Source organism: Polypterus senegalus, chromosome 7, assembly GCF_016835505.1.
Source record: "Polypterus senegalus isolate Bchr_013 chromosome 7, ASM1683550v1, whole genome shotgun sequence".
Lineage (NCBI taxonomy): Eukaryota > Metazoa > Chordata > Cladistia > Polypteriformes > Polypteridae > Polypterus > Polypterus senegalus.
In genome coordinates this window covers 169,716,013-169,731,773 of record NC_053160.1, presented here as the reverse complement: position 1 = coordinate 169,731,773, position 15,761 = coordinate 169,716,013, and the positions used below count along the sequence as shown (strand labels likewise).

General features: G+C 38.5%; 1 long non-coding RNA gene and 1 other non-coding gene across 2 annotated transcripts; both read left to right on the top strand.

Annotated features, from left to right (window-relative positions):
- The first annotated feature begins 8,864 nt into the window (after window positions 1–8,864).
- On the top strand, window positions 8,865–14,892 carry LOC120533015. The gene is made up of 3 exons (XR_005634423.1): window positions 8,865–9,118; window positions 11,416–11,536; window positions 14,309–14,892. It is a non-coding gene; the product is annotated as an uncharacterized LOC120533015 (long non-coding RNA).
- LOC120533155 lies at window positions 12,162–12,290 on the top strand. The gene has a single exon (XR_005634451.1). It is a non-coding gene; the product is annotated as a small nucleolar RNA SNORA24 (small nucleolar RNA).
- Window positions 14,893–15,761: the final 869 nt, after the last annotated feature.

The following is a 15,761-nucleotide window of genomic DNA, read 5'->3' as shown; positions in this document are numbered from 1 at the left end:
GGAAAACACACGACAGTTAGCAGCAGCGTCCCCTAGTGGTCCAGGGTGGTATTGCATACCTGGGAAGAACTTGGAGGGTGATTCTCTGATGCAAATGCGTAACACACATCTACGGTATTGTTTATTGGTTACGTTTGTATACTACTTCAAAACAATTGTATGCTAGATGGAGGGTGACATATCACTCACTACAGTATTCATAATTGGATGAAAGAGGTTAATTTTACTAAAATTCAAATAAAGATTTTCTGAATATATGTCAGGTTCAGTAGAGTAGCACAGTTGTCTGTGCTTCTGCTTCACGTCTTTTAAGTTTAACTGTAGCCAATGTGGAGGCTGCACGCCCTTTAATAGTGCTTGTGTGGGTATTTGTTCAGGATGACCATTTTGTCCTCTCACATTTTAGATTAACTGGGCACTCATTACACTGGACATGAATGAGTGATTGCAAATGTGTCTCACCGTGCACATGAACCCTGTCAGGGGTCTGAGTCCAACACCATTCTCAAAACTCCAGCTCTTATGAGCCCAAACCGGATTGAGGAGGCTTGAAAATGGATGGACGATGTGATGGACGGTGCACGTAGTTAGGTGTCCTGGCCCAGATGGAGCAAGGTTCCTTACCCAGTTGGAAGGCTAGCTCTTTAGAAGCAAGAAAAGGAAGGTGAGGATTGTCCTGCCTCGGTCAGGAAACAAGCACAAGATGCCAGTACAGAATTGGGTATGCTGGCATCCCTTTCAGGACAGGTTCAGATTCATTACCTGGCCGGGAGGCCAGTGTAATGCAAAGCCATGGGGAGACAACCTATCTGGACTACATGCTCCTCCACTGTGCTAGATGGCAGCATCCCTGGGCTAGGATCCCCACATAGACACCCACAGGGCATACTGGGACCTGTAGTCCCATGGGGCAGTCCTGTTGGGTTTTGTGGGGGCCATCATGGGGGCCACCAGGATTAGTAATCCTTACTTTGTGGGGCTTCCATTTGACCTGCTATGCCCTAGCACTGGAAATACTTCCAGGTCCAGGCAAAAAGAAACTGCTCAACCTCATTCATGTGAAGTCGGGTGTGGAAGACAAACTAACCTCGCCTGGAGGAATGGAAGAAGAAACAGAGAGAGAAAAAGGTTTATGTTGTATTTATGCCACTGTTTAAGCCTTTTAGTAAGGTACTTGTGAAAATAAAGCTTTTTATTATACCAAGACTTGAATCTTTGAGGCTGTGTCTGGGGGTCTGAGGTGCTGCAATACCCCCTAGTGGTTGCAATAAGGTTTATTTGGAGGAGATACTAGCCCAAAGGCTTACTTCAGGAAAAAGGCAACAGTTGAGCTCTCCCTGTAATAAAGTGCCAGAGTCTGCAGTAGGATAATGAAAGATAATTCTACAACATTCTTCTTGCCTTTGGTGAGCTCGTGTGTTTGTCTGAGGCAATGTCTGCTTTAATATAAATAGCAAATATTCAGATTAGAAAAAGACAGTTTACTTGGAATCAGTCACTTTCACGCCTGCCAAAGCGCCCCACCGATTTTTCTTTCACCAGTATTTTATAATAATGACTTTTTATCCTGTTTTCTAAGCTGTTTAATTGGCATCAATCAATTTTGGTTTTTTGCTGCTATGACAGTAAATGAAAAGCTCATTCTGGCAGCTAATATACATTTTTTCAGGCTGGAAAAAAAAAACAGAAAAACAATAATAAAGACAAATTGAAGAATGCTGGCAACAGCCTTAAAGAAAAAAAATGTCTTCTGAATTTTTTTTTCAATCGACCTCTAAGACATTATTTAACTGATTGAGCTACTTGATGAAATGGAAAATCATGCTTGGATGCAATATTCCCTCTTAAATGGAAAGTTTGGAAACTTTTTTTAAAAAGTCTACTGTAAAAACTAGGGCAGCACGGTGGCTCAGTGATAGCGCTGCTGCCTCACAGTAAGGAGACCTGGGTTTGCTTCCCGGGTCCTCCCTGCGTGGAGTTTGCATGTTCTCCCTGTTTCTGCGTGGGTTTCCTCCAGGTGCTCCAGTTTCCTCTCAAAGACATGCAGCTTAGGTGCACTGGCGATCCTAAATTGTCCCTAGTATGTGCTTGGTGTGTAGGTGTGTGTGTGTGTGTGTGTGTGCCCTGTAGTGGGCAGGCACCCGGGGTTTGTTCCTGCCTTGCACCCTGTGCTGGCTGGGATTGGCTCCAGCAGACCCCCATGACCCTGTGTTAGGATGTAGCGGTTTGGACAATGACTGACGGACTAACTGTAAAAACTAGTAGAGGAGGAGGAATATATTCATTTTTCAAGGGTACACAATAGTGGAATATAGTTCTAGGGATGTGTGAGGTAGTGGGAAAAAATGGAAAACAATATGTAGTCATTGTATACAGTGGCAGGGTTTGTTTCATCGGCCATTGCTATGACTGTAGGAGCTCGACTTCCTCTGCACCTGAAGATGGTGCTCTTAAGACATGGAAAATGTGAACATTTCTTGTGTTCAAGATAAATTCTTCATCCATGCTCTAAAGCACGGGTGGGCAATGTCAGTCCTGGAGGGCGGCAGTGTCTGCAAGGTTTTCATTCCAACCCAATTGCTTGATTAGAATCCAAGCCTTCCTAATCTCAGACCTTATTTAATTTTATGGCTTGTTACACTGCAATGTTAGGTTCTTATATCGCTGATTTGTTCATTCCATTGATATCATCCAAATGATCTCAAGTCTAAAACAGATCATTTTCAGTCTGCCACATTTTTCTATTAAGTGGTTTATTAAAGCAAATAGTGCATGATGAATCCACACAGGTGTAACTGGAAACAACTTAGATGGAGAACTGCTGGCTGTCATTTGCATCTTATTGCTAATAAGGAGCCATTAAAACAGTGAATGCAGCTGTTTAACACTGAAATAAGCAATTAAGGGTGAGGAAACTTAACAAGCAAGACCACTAAAGTGAAGTAATAATAGTCAGCAATAATTGACTTCTCATTAAGAAATTGGGTTGGATCAAAAACCAGCAGCCATTGCAGCCCTCCAGAACCAATGCTGCCCAACCCTGCTCTAAGGCCATTTTCATAAGTTAAAAATCCTGTAGATTCAGAATTAATTATTATTTTATTCTCCTTATTTATTTTGAGTGATTCTACTTTTTGTTAATACTCTAATTTTAACATTAATTTATAATTTCCAGTTATGGATTCAATGAGAATGAAGCAAAATGACACCTTTTGTTGGCTAACTGAACAAATTAAAAAATGCAAGCTTTCAAGGCAGCAGAGAAGAAGGGGAAGGCTTGCAAATTGTAATCTGTTCAGTTGGCCACTAAAAGGTGCCATTTTGCCTAACTTCCCCTTGGGGTTAATAAAGTTTATCTCATCTAATCTCATAATTTATTCATATCACAGAGCATTTTGTGCTTGGGGGTCAACACCATTGATTGGTTGCTGTATTTCCAAAGGTTGCAAACTGTAGCATCACAGATTCAACCTTTAATAACACAGATGTTCAGTAGCCATTTCATCCAAGGTTGTGGATGAACTGTAGCATCAATTAGTTCAACCTTTTTGGTTCTGGAATTTCAGATTTCTAGTAGCTTACCAATTCTCTAAACAAGAAGCTGACACCTTGATTGTTTATTGAATTGTCACAAACGTGTATCAGTGGATCATCCTCTTAGCTCTTCTGAGGTATGTTCATCCACCTTGGGTTGAGAGGTGGCTCTAACTGTATCCTCTGATTTTCCCTCCACTGTGCCGAGATGACGCTCAATGAGGGCAACTGACTCCGCCCCTTACAGTCCTCCTATGATTCCCAGAAGAAGGCATCACTTGTTAGAAGAACGCAGTGCTGGACCAAGTTCCTTCCCACGAGGCTCTCACAGGCTTTACCAGCCAAGAAAAGGTTCCTTACACCAGGACCCTGACTTTTGTTTGTTTAGCTCCATTGTGAGTGTGTTTTGTTTGAACTATTATTATAATCAAATGGGGATGACTGGGTTGGAACCTCTTTTGTGGATCTGCACTTCCTTCTAATGATCACACAATATTATCTGTTTTCTGAGCCGCAATGCCATGACTTCAGTGCAGTTTCAGGACATAACTTTAAATCAGTTGTGGGACAGCAGTTGCTGGATCGAAGTTAAGGTTAGGGGTTTGAGTAGTTAGGGTTTAGCATGAATGGAGCCATAAGCTCAGTGCAGTCTTAACATATGGCATCAATAGAGGTTTAGGACGGCTGTTTTAGGACGGTCGTTATGATTAGGGTTTGGTGTGGTTATGGCTTAGTGAGAACAGTAGGGAGGCTGAGGCAGGCAGAAGAGGAAGTCTAAAGGCTGTCCATTAGGCAGGACTTAGCTTCAGTAAGGCTTACAACAGTCCTTGGTTCCAAAAAAAGGAGACAAATAACCTAGAATTTCTTATGACCTAGGCATACACAGAAGTGATCAAGAAGGATAGCAGGGTGTTTGGCTGAACAGTATGATGTGCAGAAGAAACTGAAGAAGCTTATGCTTAAGATTTATAATCAGTGCTGGTGGCTCTACCATTTACTGTAGGTGAACAAATGGCTGCATAAGGCAGAAACGTAGAGGGTGACATATTTTTTTAAACAATACAGACCTACGAACACTCTGATTTTTGGCTGCCCAATTATATTGTTTTGTATTATTTTAAGCAGAAGCAGATTTAAAATTTCCTTGAGGAACATTACATCAGATCTCTGTCTGGACATGATGAGGGCAATGGAGACACTTTCTAATGCCTAATGTGAATGTAAGTCAAATTCACATACAATCCAGGTACAATGCCAGGTGTAAAGGGGGGCAATGAACTAAGAGACCACTAAATAAAAAGTAGGACAGAGCCTTGAATCAGAACACAATGGTGTGTAAACGAGGATCTGTAAAGCCAGTTTTAGAACAAACTGAAACTGAACCATTAATTGAATCAACGATGACATTGTGAACTAGTCATCAGACATTGACACGAATAGTGAAACCGATGCCTACAGCACCGTACAACCTAACTGCCGATAGATATGTCCGGTGAATTTGGTCAAAGGTTTACTGTGGTGCAAGTAGGTGTGTGTCAAAAAAGCAAAATGACTGTGATCAAGTAAAAGAACAAGAAAGATGTTAGCCCCCTAAACACTGTTCACAGTGCATCAAGTGTCCTTCGTGTAAGGGGGATTGTGGAAGCCACTAAACCTTGCCCCGTGTAACCTAAATTAACATTTGATTTTGTGAACAGACATTGACATTTTACACTCAAACAACAGAAAAAAATATCATAAGAAAGTGCGCAAAGAAACACGCTTCTACTGTCCCGACTGCATCATCACTCTGTGTGTTGGTGACTGTACCAAAAACATATCACATGAAAGACACGTACAAAATCTGCATCAGTACAGCTGTGGGCACTACATACTCTTTCCTACTGTATTTATGTTGATTTTTTGGTATTTATATGTTTCTATTAAACTTAGTGTTTTTTTTATTGTTGAAAATAATTCAATGTTTTTGACTTGTTTTTCTGGTGCTAAAACAAAACTCTAAGGAGGTTCCGTTATTTGAACAATCGCTGGGCTAGGCTTTCTAAACTGGGCTGAGCAGGTAGAGGATGTAGGTGGATGTTTTGGGAGAATAACCTTGAAAATTCCATTTAAGTTAATTTAGTACTCTGAATGAATCTTTGAGTTGAAAATGTTTTGTCTAAAGTTACATGCTAATGTTTTATACTCTTCTTTTTTGTTGAAGATCTTTCTGTTATCCTGAATATTGTAATGGTCTCTGTCTCGGTGATGACCTGTGTAACTCATCCTGGGTATGACGTTAATCTACATCCGTCCCTGCATGTAGGCCCTCCAACCTGCAGGGAAAAACTTGGTGGTTGGTGTCAGAATTGGCACTCCAACCACCATAAAAAAAACTCACATTGGTTCCATTCCATCTGAAATAGTGTGGTGCTGAGGTGTCATGGTGTCTCTTTTTGTTTAGTGGATAAAAACATGCCTACTGCCAAAAAAACTAACCTTGTATCTGTGTCAGATTTAACATGCAGGCTGTGATGAGACCGTGAGGCAGTGTGGTGCAGTGGTTAAGGCTTTGGACTTCTAATCCCACTACTGACACCATGTGACCATGAGAAAGTCACTTGTCCTGCCTGTACTCCAACTGGAAAACCAAAAATAGAAATGTAACTAATTGTATCGTAAATGTTGTAAGACACCTTGGATGAAGGTGTCAACCAAATAAGGAAATGTAAATGTAATGATCCTTTACAAATGACAAGGCAAAACTGTTGGGACTTTGACTGTCTCTCCTGTTTATTTCTATGTATTTTTTTTTTCTTTATTTTATTTCTCATTCATATGATACTGAAGGACTCCATACTTCTGACAGTTCTATTTGCATCACCCTGTGATTCAGACACTTTATGTGATGTTAATTGCTACTAAAAATTCGTAAACTTATAGCTGGGTTGAGAATGTACAAATGTGTCAGTAACATCACATTAAATGCTTTCCTAATAGCTGTTTTTTTATCAGTGTTTAAATAATTGACTGAAATCTTCTTTCCTTTTTATTATTCTGTCTATAGCAACACTGTACTCAACTATAAGTAGTCATTTAAGAGAATAATAACAATATATGATTTAAATATCTCATTTCACTCTGCCAAATATGCATATGTTTTTCATGAGATCTGTGACATTATAAAATATTTAATGAATATTCATGATGCAGTGGGGCAACATGGTGGCACAGTGGGTAGCGCTGCTGCCTCTCACTTAGGAGTCCTGGGTTCACTTCCTGGATCCTCCCTGCATGGAGTTTGCATGTTCTCCCCATGTCTGTGTGGGTTTCCTTCCCCAGTGCAAAGACATGCAGGTTAGGTGCACTGGTGATCCTAAATTGTCCCTAGTGTGTGTTTGGTGTAGGTGGGTGCGTGTGTGTGCCCTGGGGTGGGTTGGCACCCTGCCTGGGGTTTGTTTCCTGCCTTACACCCTGTGTTGGCTGGGATTGGCTCCAGCAGAACCCCATGACCCTGTAGTTAGGATATAGTGGGATGGATGGATGATACAGTGTCTATAAAAATTATTCAGCCCCATGGAAATTTTCAGATTTTATTGTTATACAACATTGAATTTGGCTGACACTGAAGAACGGAAAAAAGCCTTTTTAATGTCAATGTGAAAACAGATCTCTGCACAGGGATCTACATTCATTCCATTACTAATGTGATCAATTACATTACATTAATTGATTACATAAGTATTATCCTAGATCATCACTGCTGCAGCCAAATGGTTCTGGAATAAACCATCAAGCCTGTTTATTTAGCTAATTGCTAGGCTCTCCCAATATCTCATCCAAATTCTTCTAGAAGGTTTTCAAGTTTTTTGCTTCAACTCCATGACTTGGTAGTTTGTTCCAGAGTCCCACAACTCTTTGCGTAAAGAAGTGCTTCCTGGCTTCAGTCTTAAATGTACTTTCCACTCGTGTCCTTGAGTACGTGATTCAATGTTTAGTTGAAAAAATTCTGCTGGATCTACTTTGTCAATGCCTTTGGGAATTTTGAAGACCTGGATTAGGTCCCCACACAGTCTGATCTGCTCAACACTCAATTGGTTTAATTTCCTTGCGTCTGCCAGAGTACAACATGTCATTAAGTCCTGGTTGCTCTCCTCTGCTCAGTTTCAGGTACTGCTCTGTCGTTCTTGTATTGTGGTGACCAGAACTTCACACAGTATTCCAGACAGAGTCTGAGAGTATAATCTAACATTTTATTTGCCTTTTTAATAGCTTCTGCACATTGCTTATGAGAACATTGTTTCAATATAAACCCCCAAATCCCCTTAAGAGGTTTCATCTAATAAGTCAGTGTTGCCCATCTTGTATTTATGATTGATATTCCTTTTGTCCATTGTAGAACTTTGCTCTTTTTTTACCTTAAACTGCATTTTCCAAGTGCTCGCCCAATTCTGAAGCTTTTCCAAATCTTATTGAATCATTGTTCCTGCCTCTTCACTGTCTGCCATTTCTCCAATCTAACTATTATTTGTGAATTTCACAGATTTACTAACTATAGCAGTATATATGTTATTACTATAGATCAGAAAAAGTAACGGTCTAAGGACAGACCCCTGAGAGACTTCACTGATTATATAATTGCATGATGAGCATCCACTCCTTAGCTGTACAGATATTGCAATCAAAACCAAATTACTGTCTAAAAAGTTCTGAAGAGGGGTAATTCCCCCCTATACACTTGTATAGTGTTCAGTGGATAACTCTGTGATATACAATTCTTATTGGAAAAAACAATTATATAATAGGATGTTAAAAGAACTAGTTATTAGTTTATCTAAAATTATTAACTCTTTAATTAATAATGAAGGAAGATGAAAAAATCACTGAAAAATAATTTTAAAATTTATTTTGTACCATTCTTAGAACAATATAGGAAATATCATTAATGATCAAATTACATTCTTTTTCACTAGCATAAAAAATCATATTTAAAATCATATTTTGAAGAGAAATTTTCCAAAATAAGCATACGACTTTCTTTGTAGCCAAATTTCCCATCGTATCCAGAAAAAGTGGAAGGTCTATTTCCATTGGAAGGTAATTCACATAAAAACGAATTCCCCCTTATTTTTAAGAAATCCCCTCATGTTGTATTTTTGTCCCCCCATTAAACTTTTACCCCTATGTTTCACCCATGGTTCTGATTGCCCCTAAAAAGGGGGCTTCTCCCTGATCTGGCAATCGCGGACTCTACCCGCCTTCGTGTTTGACGTAGCTATGAGTCTAATGACGATGTCAGTCTCGCGAGATCGACAATCCCCGGCGCCAAACGCTACATTTAAATCTCGTGATTTCCTTTTCCTCCGGCTGTTTTGTGGATGCCAAAGGTAGGCTTGGCTGAGTGGAGAAAAAAAGTAATCTGTAAGCATCGAAAGCCAGGAGGAATAGTGATGGCGTGTTACGAGTCTTATTTAGGAAGACACGTTATTCATAGTGAATATCTGCAAAGGCGCCGGTGGAGCGGTGGTGTGTATTTTGCAGGATGAAAAAAAAGAAGACAATGGAATGTGGCACGTGGGCCCGTTCGACGCAGCGCTTTTTAACGGTTTGTTGCCGTATAATTTACTTTCACATGTCGTAACTTGATTTCATTAAGTTCAGTGTTTGTTTGTCTCTAAAGTAAGTAACTCCAAGAGACGAACGGTGTGTTTATATATTTATGGTGTACTTAAATAGACGCTCGAGGTACCGTTATAATTATGAATTTATTTTTCAAGATTGGATGAGGGTAGGTTGTATGAATGTTACACTGTTTCAGTACAATATTTTTCCGTGTTTGCTGCATTATGTCGGTGTAATCTGAAGTATTGGTTTTATAAATTAAAATCGGTGTATGATAGAAAACTCCCACCAGTACGAATATTATTCACACCTTTGACTTTTTCATACAAACTTTATTAATAAAAAATGTAAAACAATCCAGTGCATCCCATGCACAATTTCCGAAAGTCCCCACGGATTTATTATCACTATTTTCTGACGCCGTTATCCAAGGCTATTTGCATCTGAGATACCGTTGGTTACGTTTCTTGTTTTCCCAAGTCATGAAGTGATTTGCTTCATGGTCACGTAGTGTCAGTAGGGGGATTTGAACCCACAGCGGCGGGGATTTGAAGTCCAAAGCCTTAACCACAATGCCAAGCTGCCTAGATTTATCCAGTCTTCATTTATAAAATGCTGTCTAAAACGTTTGTTTAATCCGGAAGGGTTTTGTAGGTGAAAGTTGGTACCGCAGAATAAATAGGAAGTTGGAAAATATATCATCAAAAAAAAATTGTTAAAAGCATCAGTATGGTGTGTTACTTTATGGATCAGAGACTTGAATGCTAAGGAATGCAGATGGTAAACATTTGGATGCACCTGAGATGTCGTTTTGGAGCAAATAAGTTGGACAGAAAGAATGAGTAATAAGACACTGGCAAAACAGGAAAGGACATTGTTTAGAACAAATCAAATGAGACTGAAATGGGAAATGGCAGGCTCTTATACATGCCCTTCTGAGGTGGCAACAGAGGGAGACTAGAGAAGCAATGAAGAGTTCATTTGGAAGATTAGAATGGTGTAAAATATGAAAAGGAGCATAGTGCTAATAGCCGCCTGGAAAGCAGGGCACAAAGTCATTTTTGTGGTAGCTGAAAAAGATGGAATTGACAATCCATGCAGAGACAGAATTAGCTGGGTCTTGTTCAAAAAGTGGACACCAAAAGCCCCTACTACAAACCCTGAACTTAAGGTTCATGGGGTTAAGGCCAGGTACACCAGGGTCCCTAATCTTAAAATTTAGAATAGGTACCAAATCTTAAAATAGTGTAAGGGTGCCTAATCTTAAAGTTGAACCCTGGTGTTTACTGATGGCGTCCACTTTTTGAACAAGATCCAATTCGCCTTCACATTTCCACCCTGGACCGGACAGCGGTTTACAATTTAATATTCACTTCTATGGGTTCAATAAAGCGTTGTCAATGGAACCCAAGTGGAAAGGCTCGCTGATAGTGCTAGAAGCTGCGAGGTTTTTGTTTTTGTTTTCCATGACATGCTACAGAAAAGTGTAACAATTTCAAATACTGATGCATAATCTCTGCTTTGAGGCAACATTGCTTATCTCTGTCTTTTTATGAAGATTTTGTTTAATAGAAGTGTTACCTGTTAGAGGCAGTTAATTTAAAATTGTGACATGGCCTGTAGTTGGTTGCTGTGAAAATCTAATGACACAGAGGAATTGTGACTCTAAACAAATTTCATTAATTTAACCAACGTTTTCCATTAAATAGCTGCGTAGTTCATGCCAGAACAAGTCTCTTTGACCACCTGTGTGTTCAGCTGTTCTTCAGTGCACTTTGGCATTTTGTCTTAAGTTTAGACTGCTGTTGCTTGTAATGGCATAAAATATGGGGAACACATCTAATGTTTAAGATCTTGTGTTAATCTTTACCAAGTGTGATTTGTTTTTGTCCAGGTATTATTTGGTTGGATGATGGATGGATGGATGGATAATGAACTTCTGTAAAAGATAATTTCCCCCTGGGGGCAAATAAAGTTCTGTCTGTCTAACTTTCTAAGATGTACTTTTGTATCATAACTGTATGATTAGGTGAAGCTTCAGAACATTACTTGTGTTTGAGCTCAATGTGCACCACTGTCTGTTTCTTATCATAAACTGTGACAATGTACAGCAGAAATCCAAGTATGTAAATGATAGAAAATTGTCACAATGGTAGCTTGCTTTCAGCCTTTTGTTTTCCATTGATCTTTTTTTTTTTTTTTTTTTTTTTTGCTTCAGATTTATAGTTCAAAAATAGTTTTCAGATAATATTATTTTTTTTCTCCTTGGTCTCTTCAAAGGTCTGACACTTGTTTTTCACGAGACCAGTGTAAATGTCAAGAAATGAAGTGGCATTGTGACCCACGATGAAAGAAATGAAAACTGATGGATGATAGATACTATAGCGAGAGAAGACTGATGGTGAGAGTGGTCTTTCACTCATTTTTGTTGACTGTGTTTTATTCTTTTTGAAGCACATGCTCTATATCCGATTAATGGAACATTTATAACTGGACAGTAGTATGATGATAATCAAAAACTTCAAACAGAATTTATTCAAAAATCCTGAATAATTTTTTTCTCTTTTATTAAATAGTTGATTTGTCTTTTTAGTCTTTTAGTGTTACATTTTTTTATTTAATGTACTGCAGCAGATTATCTCAAAACACTACTGCACATGAAACAGCTAAGAGTATTTGTCACATCGTCCATCGCAGTGCTGCAGTCATTGAAAGCTAAATAAAATAAATTGGGTGTCCTTGAATAAAAATGGGTACATGTTTTGTTTGTGTTTAGAGAGTTTCGCCAATCTGTAAATCTTTGCATTTACTTGTTAGGCAAATTGCTTTCTCTTACTGATTAGCTAAGAGAATGGTTTGGTTAGTTATCTGCTAGATAAGGTGTTGTGTTGTTTGTCTTGCACAGAATTTGTTTAAAATCCATAAGTGTGTATATATCTTCAGTTTGTCTTCATATTCTTATTAGACTAGAAAGATGTATTCAGTAGACTTTTAGTTGTGGTCTATATGCTATAGTAATATGTAGTGCCCACGCTACCATGAGAGCCATCTTTGTGATGAACTCTCTTCCTAGGCGTGGTAGAGTGATTTCTTGCTTCTTGGCAATACTTCTGCTTGTGTTCTTGGCAGTGGTAATGTTTGAGCAAGGAACATTTAACAGAATTAAAATGAGATGTTCTGGATATTAAAAGTAATTCTCTGTGCATTGTGTGTCTAACTACCTTATCTATTCTAAGGTTTGAGTCATCTGAACTTCATGGCTCGGTGTTCAAGTGTTAATGAATCGTTTGTTAAAACGTGTTTTTATATATATATATATATATATATATATATATATATATATATATATATATATATATATATATATATATAAATATATATATATATATATATATATATATATATATAAACTGTAAATGTTCATTTGTTCAAAATCTTAAATCTCCGAAAGTTCTTCACCGATTGCTTTGAAATTTTGACACAACGTTGCATTCGAATACACGCGTGTTTTTATGTACTTTGACACAGTGTTGCATTCGAATACGCGCGTGTTTTTATTTTTATATACCTATTATATAGATGTTGCACCTGTGACAAGTAAAAACCTGCTTTTGAGAAAAAAAGCGCCATCTGTTGGACATAAAAGGAACACATGCTATCCTTCTATATAAAAGCGGTCGAGATTGTCCTTCCGTCCCGTGACTGGAAAGCATAGCGGTATTCCACTTATCACAGACTTACTACTTGCAGCTTGCGATATGACGCGACATGCTGTGAGCAGAGTTCTGATGCTCCCATCGTTCCCTTGCTTTTGTGTGCGATGCACTGGAAAAATAGACAAAATTATGTCTCTGGAAATAATTAATGTTGATGGAGTACAAATGCCTCACCGCGTAGTAAATATCAGGGGGGTTCAAAAGGGCGACCTCAATATTGAAAAAAAGTTTAAATTTCATCACAAAAATAACAAACTACGAGTATTAAAGTAATACCGCTCAAATGCAATATAACCAAATGAATGAGTTTGTATAAAATATCAAATTGATCTACATATTGAATTGCCTTAACAAGTAGTCAACTTAAAAGTCGGACGCCTTAAAAGGCAGGTCAGCCTAGTACTAAATATTTTACGATTCCATTTCAATGTTTCCGATTTACGATCCATTTACAATTTCCAAATTGCGGTAAATTAGTAACCATACAAATGCAAAACGGTGACATCGAAGTAGATAACCGATGGGTTGTTCCATATTCGCCTTTGCTATCAAAAACATACAAAGTGCACATAAACGTGGAATACTGTAACTCCGTTAAATCGATCAAATACATTTGTAAGTGTGTGAATAAAGGCAGCGACATGCCAGTTTTTGGCGTGCAACCAGAAAGAAGTGATAGGAATGCGGTCATACATCTCGATGAAATCGCACAGTATCAGGCTGGAAGATACATAAGCAGCAATAAAGCTGAATGGCGAATTCTTTCATTTCCCATACGTGATCGAAGTCCAGTTAAGTCTAAGTTACTTTGCCCGTATTACATTTATGCTTTTTAAGTTCTTAATGCTTGTTAAGGTAACAAAAGCAAAATATTTTCTCTTCTTAAATGTCTTAATTTTCAGAAGTATAAGTTAATACAGAATGAAATACTACAGTGTAAGAGAAATGTAGAATTTAGATAGATACATTATTAATCCCAAGGGGAAATTCACATACTCTACCAGCAGCATACTGATAAAGAACAATATTAAATTAAAGAGTGATAAAAATGAAGGTATAACAGACAGACAATAACCGTATAATGTTAGCGTTTACCCCCCCGGGTGGAATTGAGTCGCATAGTGTGGGGGAGGAACGATCTCCTCAGTCTGTCGCTGAAGCTGCTCCTCTGTCTGGAGATGATACTGCTCAGTGGATTCTCCATGATTGATGGGAGCCTGCTCTGCGCCCGTCGCTCTGCCACGGATGTCAAACTGTCCAGCTCCGTGCCTACAATAGAGCCTGCAATTTATGGAGAAGTCTAAGCTGTGTTACCAGGTCAATTGCACTACACACATACTGTAGCTTAACTATTTGAGCACTGTTCTTTGTGTTATTGACAAAGTAATTTTCTGGTGTTAAACCTGATGTATTTTAAAGTAGAGTACTCATTTATATTATTTATTTATTTTTAAAAGGTTGTCATCTGTAAGTCATTTGAAGTAGAAGAGGGAAGCAGTGGATGCTGAGGTTCAGCGATAGCTGTGGACCCGGTGACTATGTACCACGGGTCAGTGCTTGCTGCCAGGAGCCACCCGAGGAACACTACACTGTCCAGCCACTGCTTGCAGCGTCCCCAGGCCGAAAATGATGGAGCCGCTGTTACTGAGGCGCATGCGTCGCAGCTGCTGCCTCGTTCGTAAGTTGTAGGTCGGATGTCCGTAACTTGGGGACTACCTGTATTATATTTTTGGAAATGGATGCCATTCACCATTGATCTGTATGTTTGCCATTCTGTACATATGTCCTGTGAAAGCAGTTTGCTTACTTTTGACTTTGGTTGTTTAATTTTCATTCTTTGGGCAGTTGACTATTGTGTATGTATAGCCATATTTTTTGTGAGCAGTGTGTCATCTTATTTTGTACAAAGCTGTTCAACCACAAACCACTTGCCATTTTACCATTTGCTTTTTTACTAATTGCAATTTACAATTTTTGAGGTTTTTGATATGTTTTGTATATATGTGTGAATTAAATAAAATTTTATAACTGACTTTCTAAATTTGCATTTGAAGACATTTCTATTCCATGTGCAGTATCTTATTTTCAAAGTATTCCTGTATAAAGTTATGGTCAGATTTGTTATTGTCATAAGATTTTTTTTCAGTAGCCCTGAACCTGTCCTGTATGGTTTTCTTTTTGGTTGGTTTTCACCTCTGTAATCCTCTTAATTTCATTGAGTTTGATTGGAGGAAGTAGGGTTTGTTTTTTTTTCCCCCCCTTACCCTCACCTCCCCTTCTCTAAACCAACAAGGGTAGGGTTGAGCATCACCCTGTGCAAAGCAACCTGTACCTGGTGACCACTGTTAGGGATTGTTGCAGTCCATATAGATCTACAAGTAAAGTTACATCCATTTGTATTCATCAAAGTTCACAACATTTGGGTGTTTTTTTTACCTTTTTTGAATTGTTTCTAACTCAGTGTACTTGTATATATGCATACTGCAATTCAAATTGCAAATGGCATTACTGGGAGATTTGTAGTCACATCACATAGTTCAAACGGCAGTGACTGTAATGCTGCACAGAATTTTTGTTACGTTCAAGGACAAAATACTCCAGAGTTATGTTAACGTGGCCGCTTATGGTTTCTAGTTGAATGTCGTTTAAAAAAATTAAGTGACTTCATACCGCTGTGGTTTATATCTTTTTGTTTCAGAAATCCAAAATGTTTCTCTTACAATCTATCACACCCAAATATGGTGGCTATTTTATAGTAGCTAGTGGGTGGATAATGTTTGCTCTGTTTACCATAGCAAAAAATACACTGCAGGATAAAAGATGAAAAAATTCATGTGCAAGCATGAGTGGGTTCAGAGCTTTGGATCAGAATCTAATTCGAAACTAACAATCTATTGATTGCTGACTGAG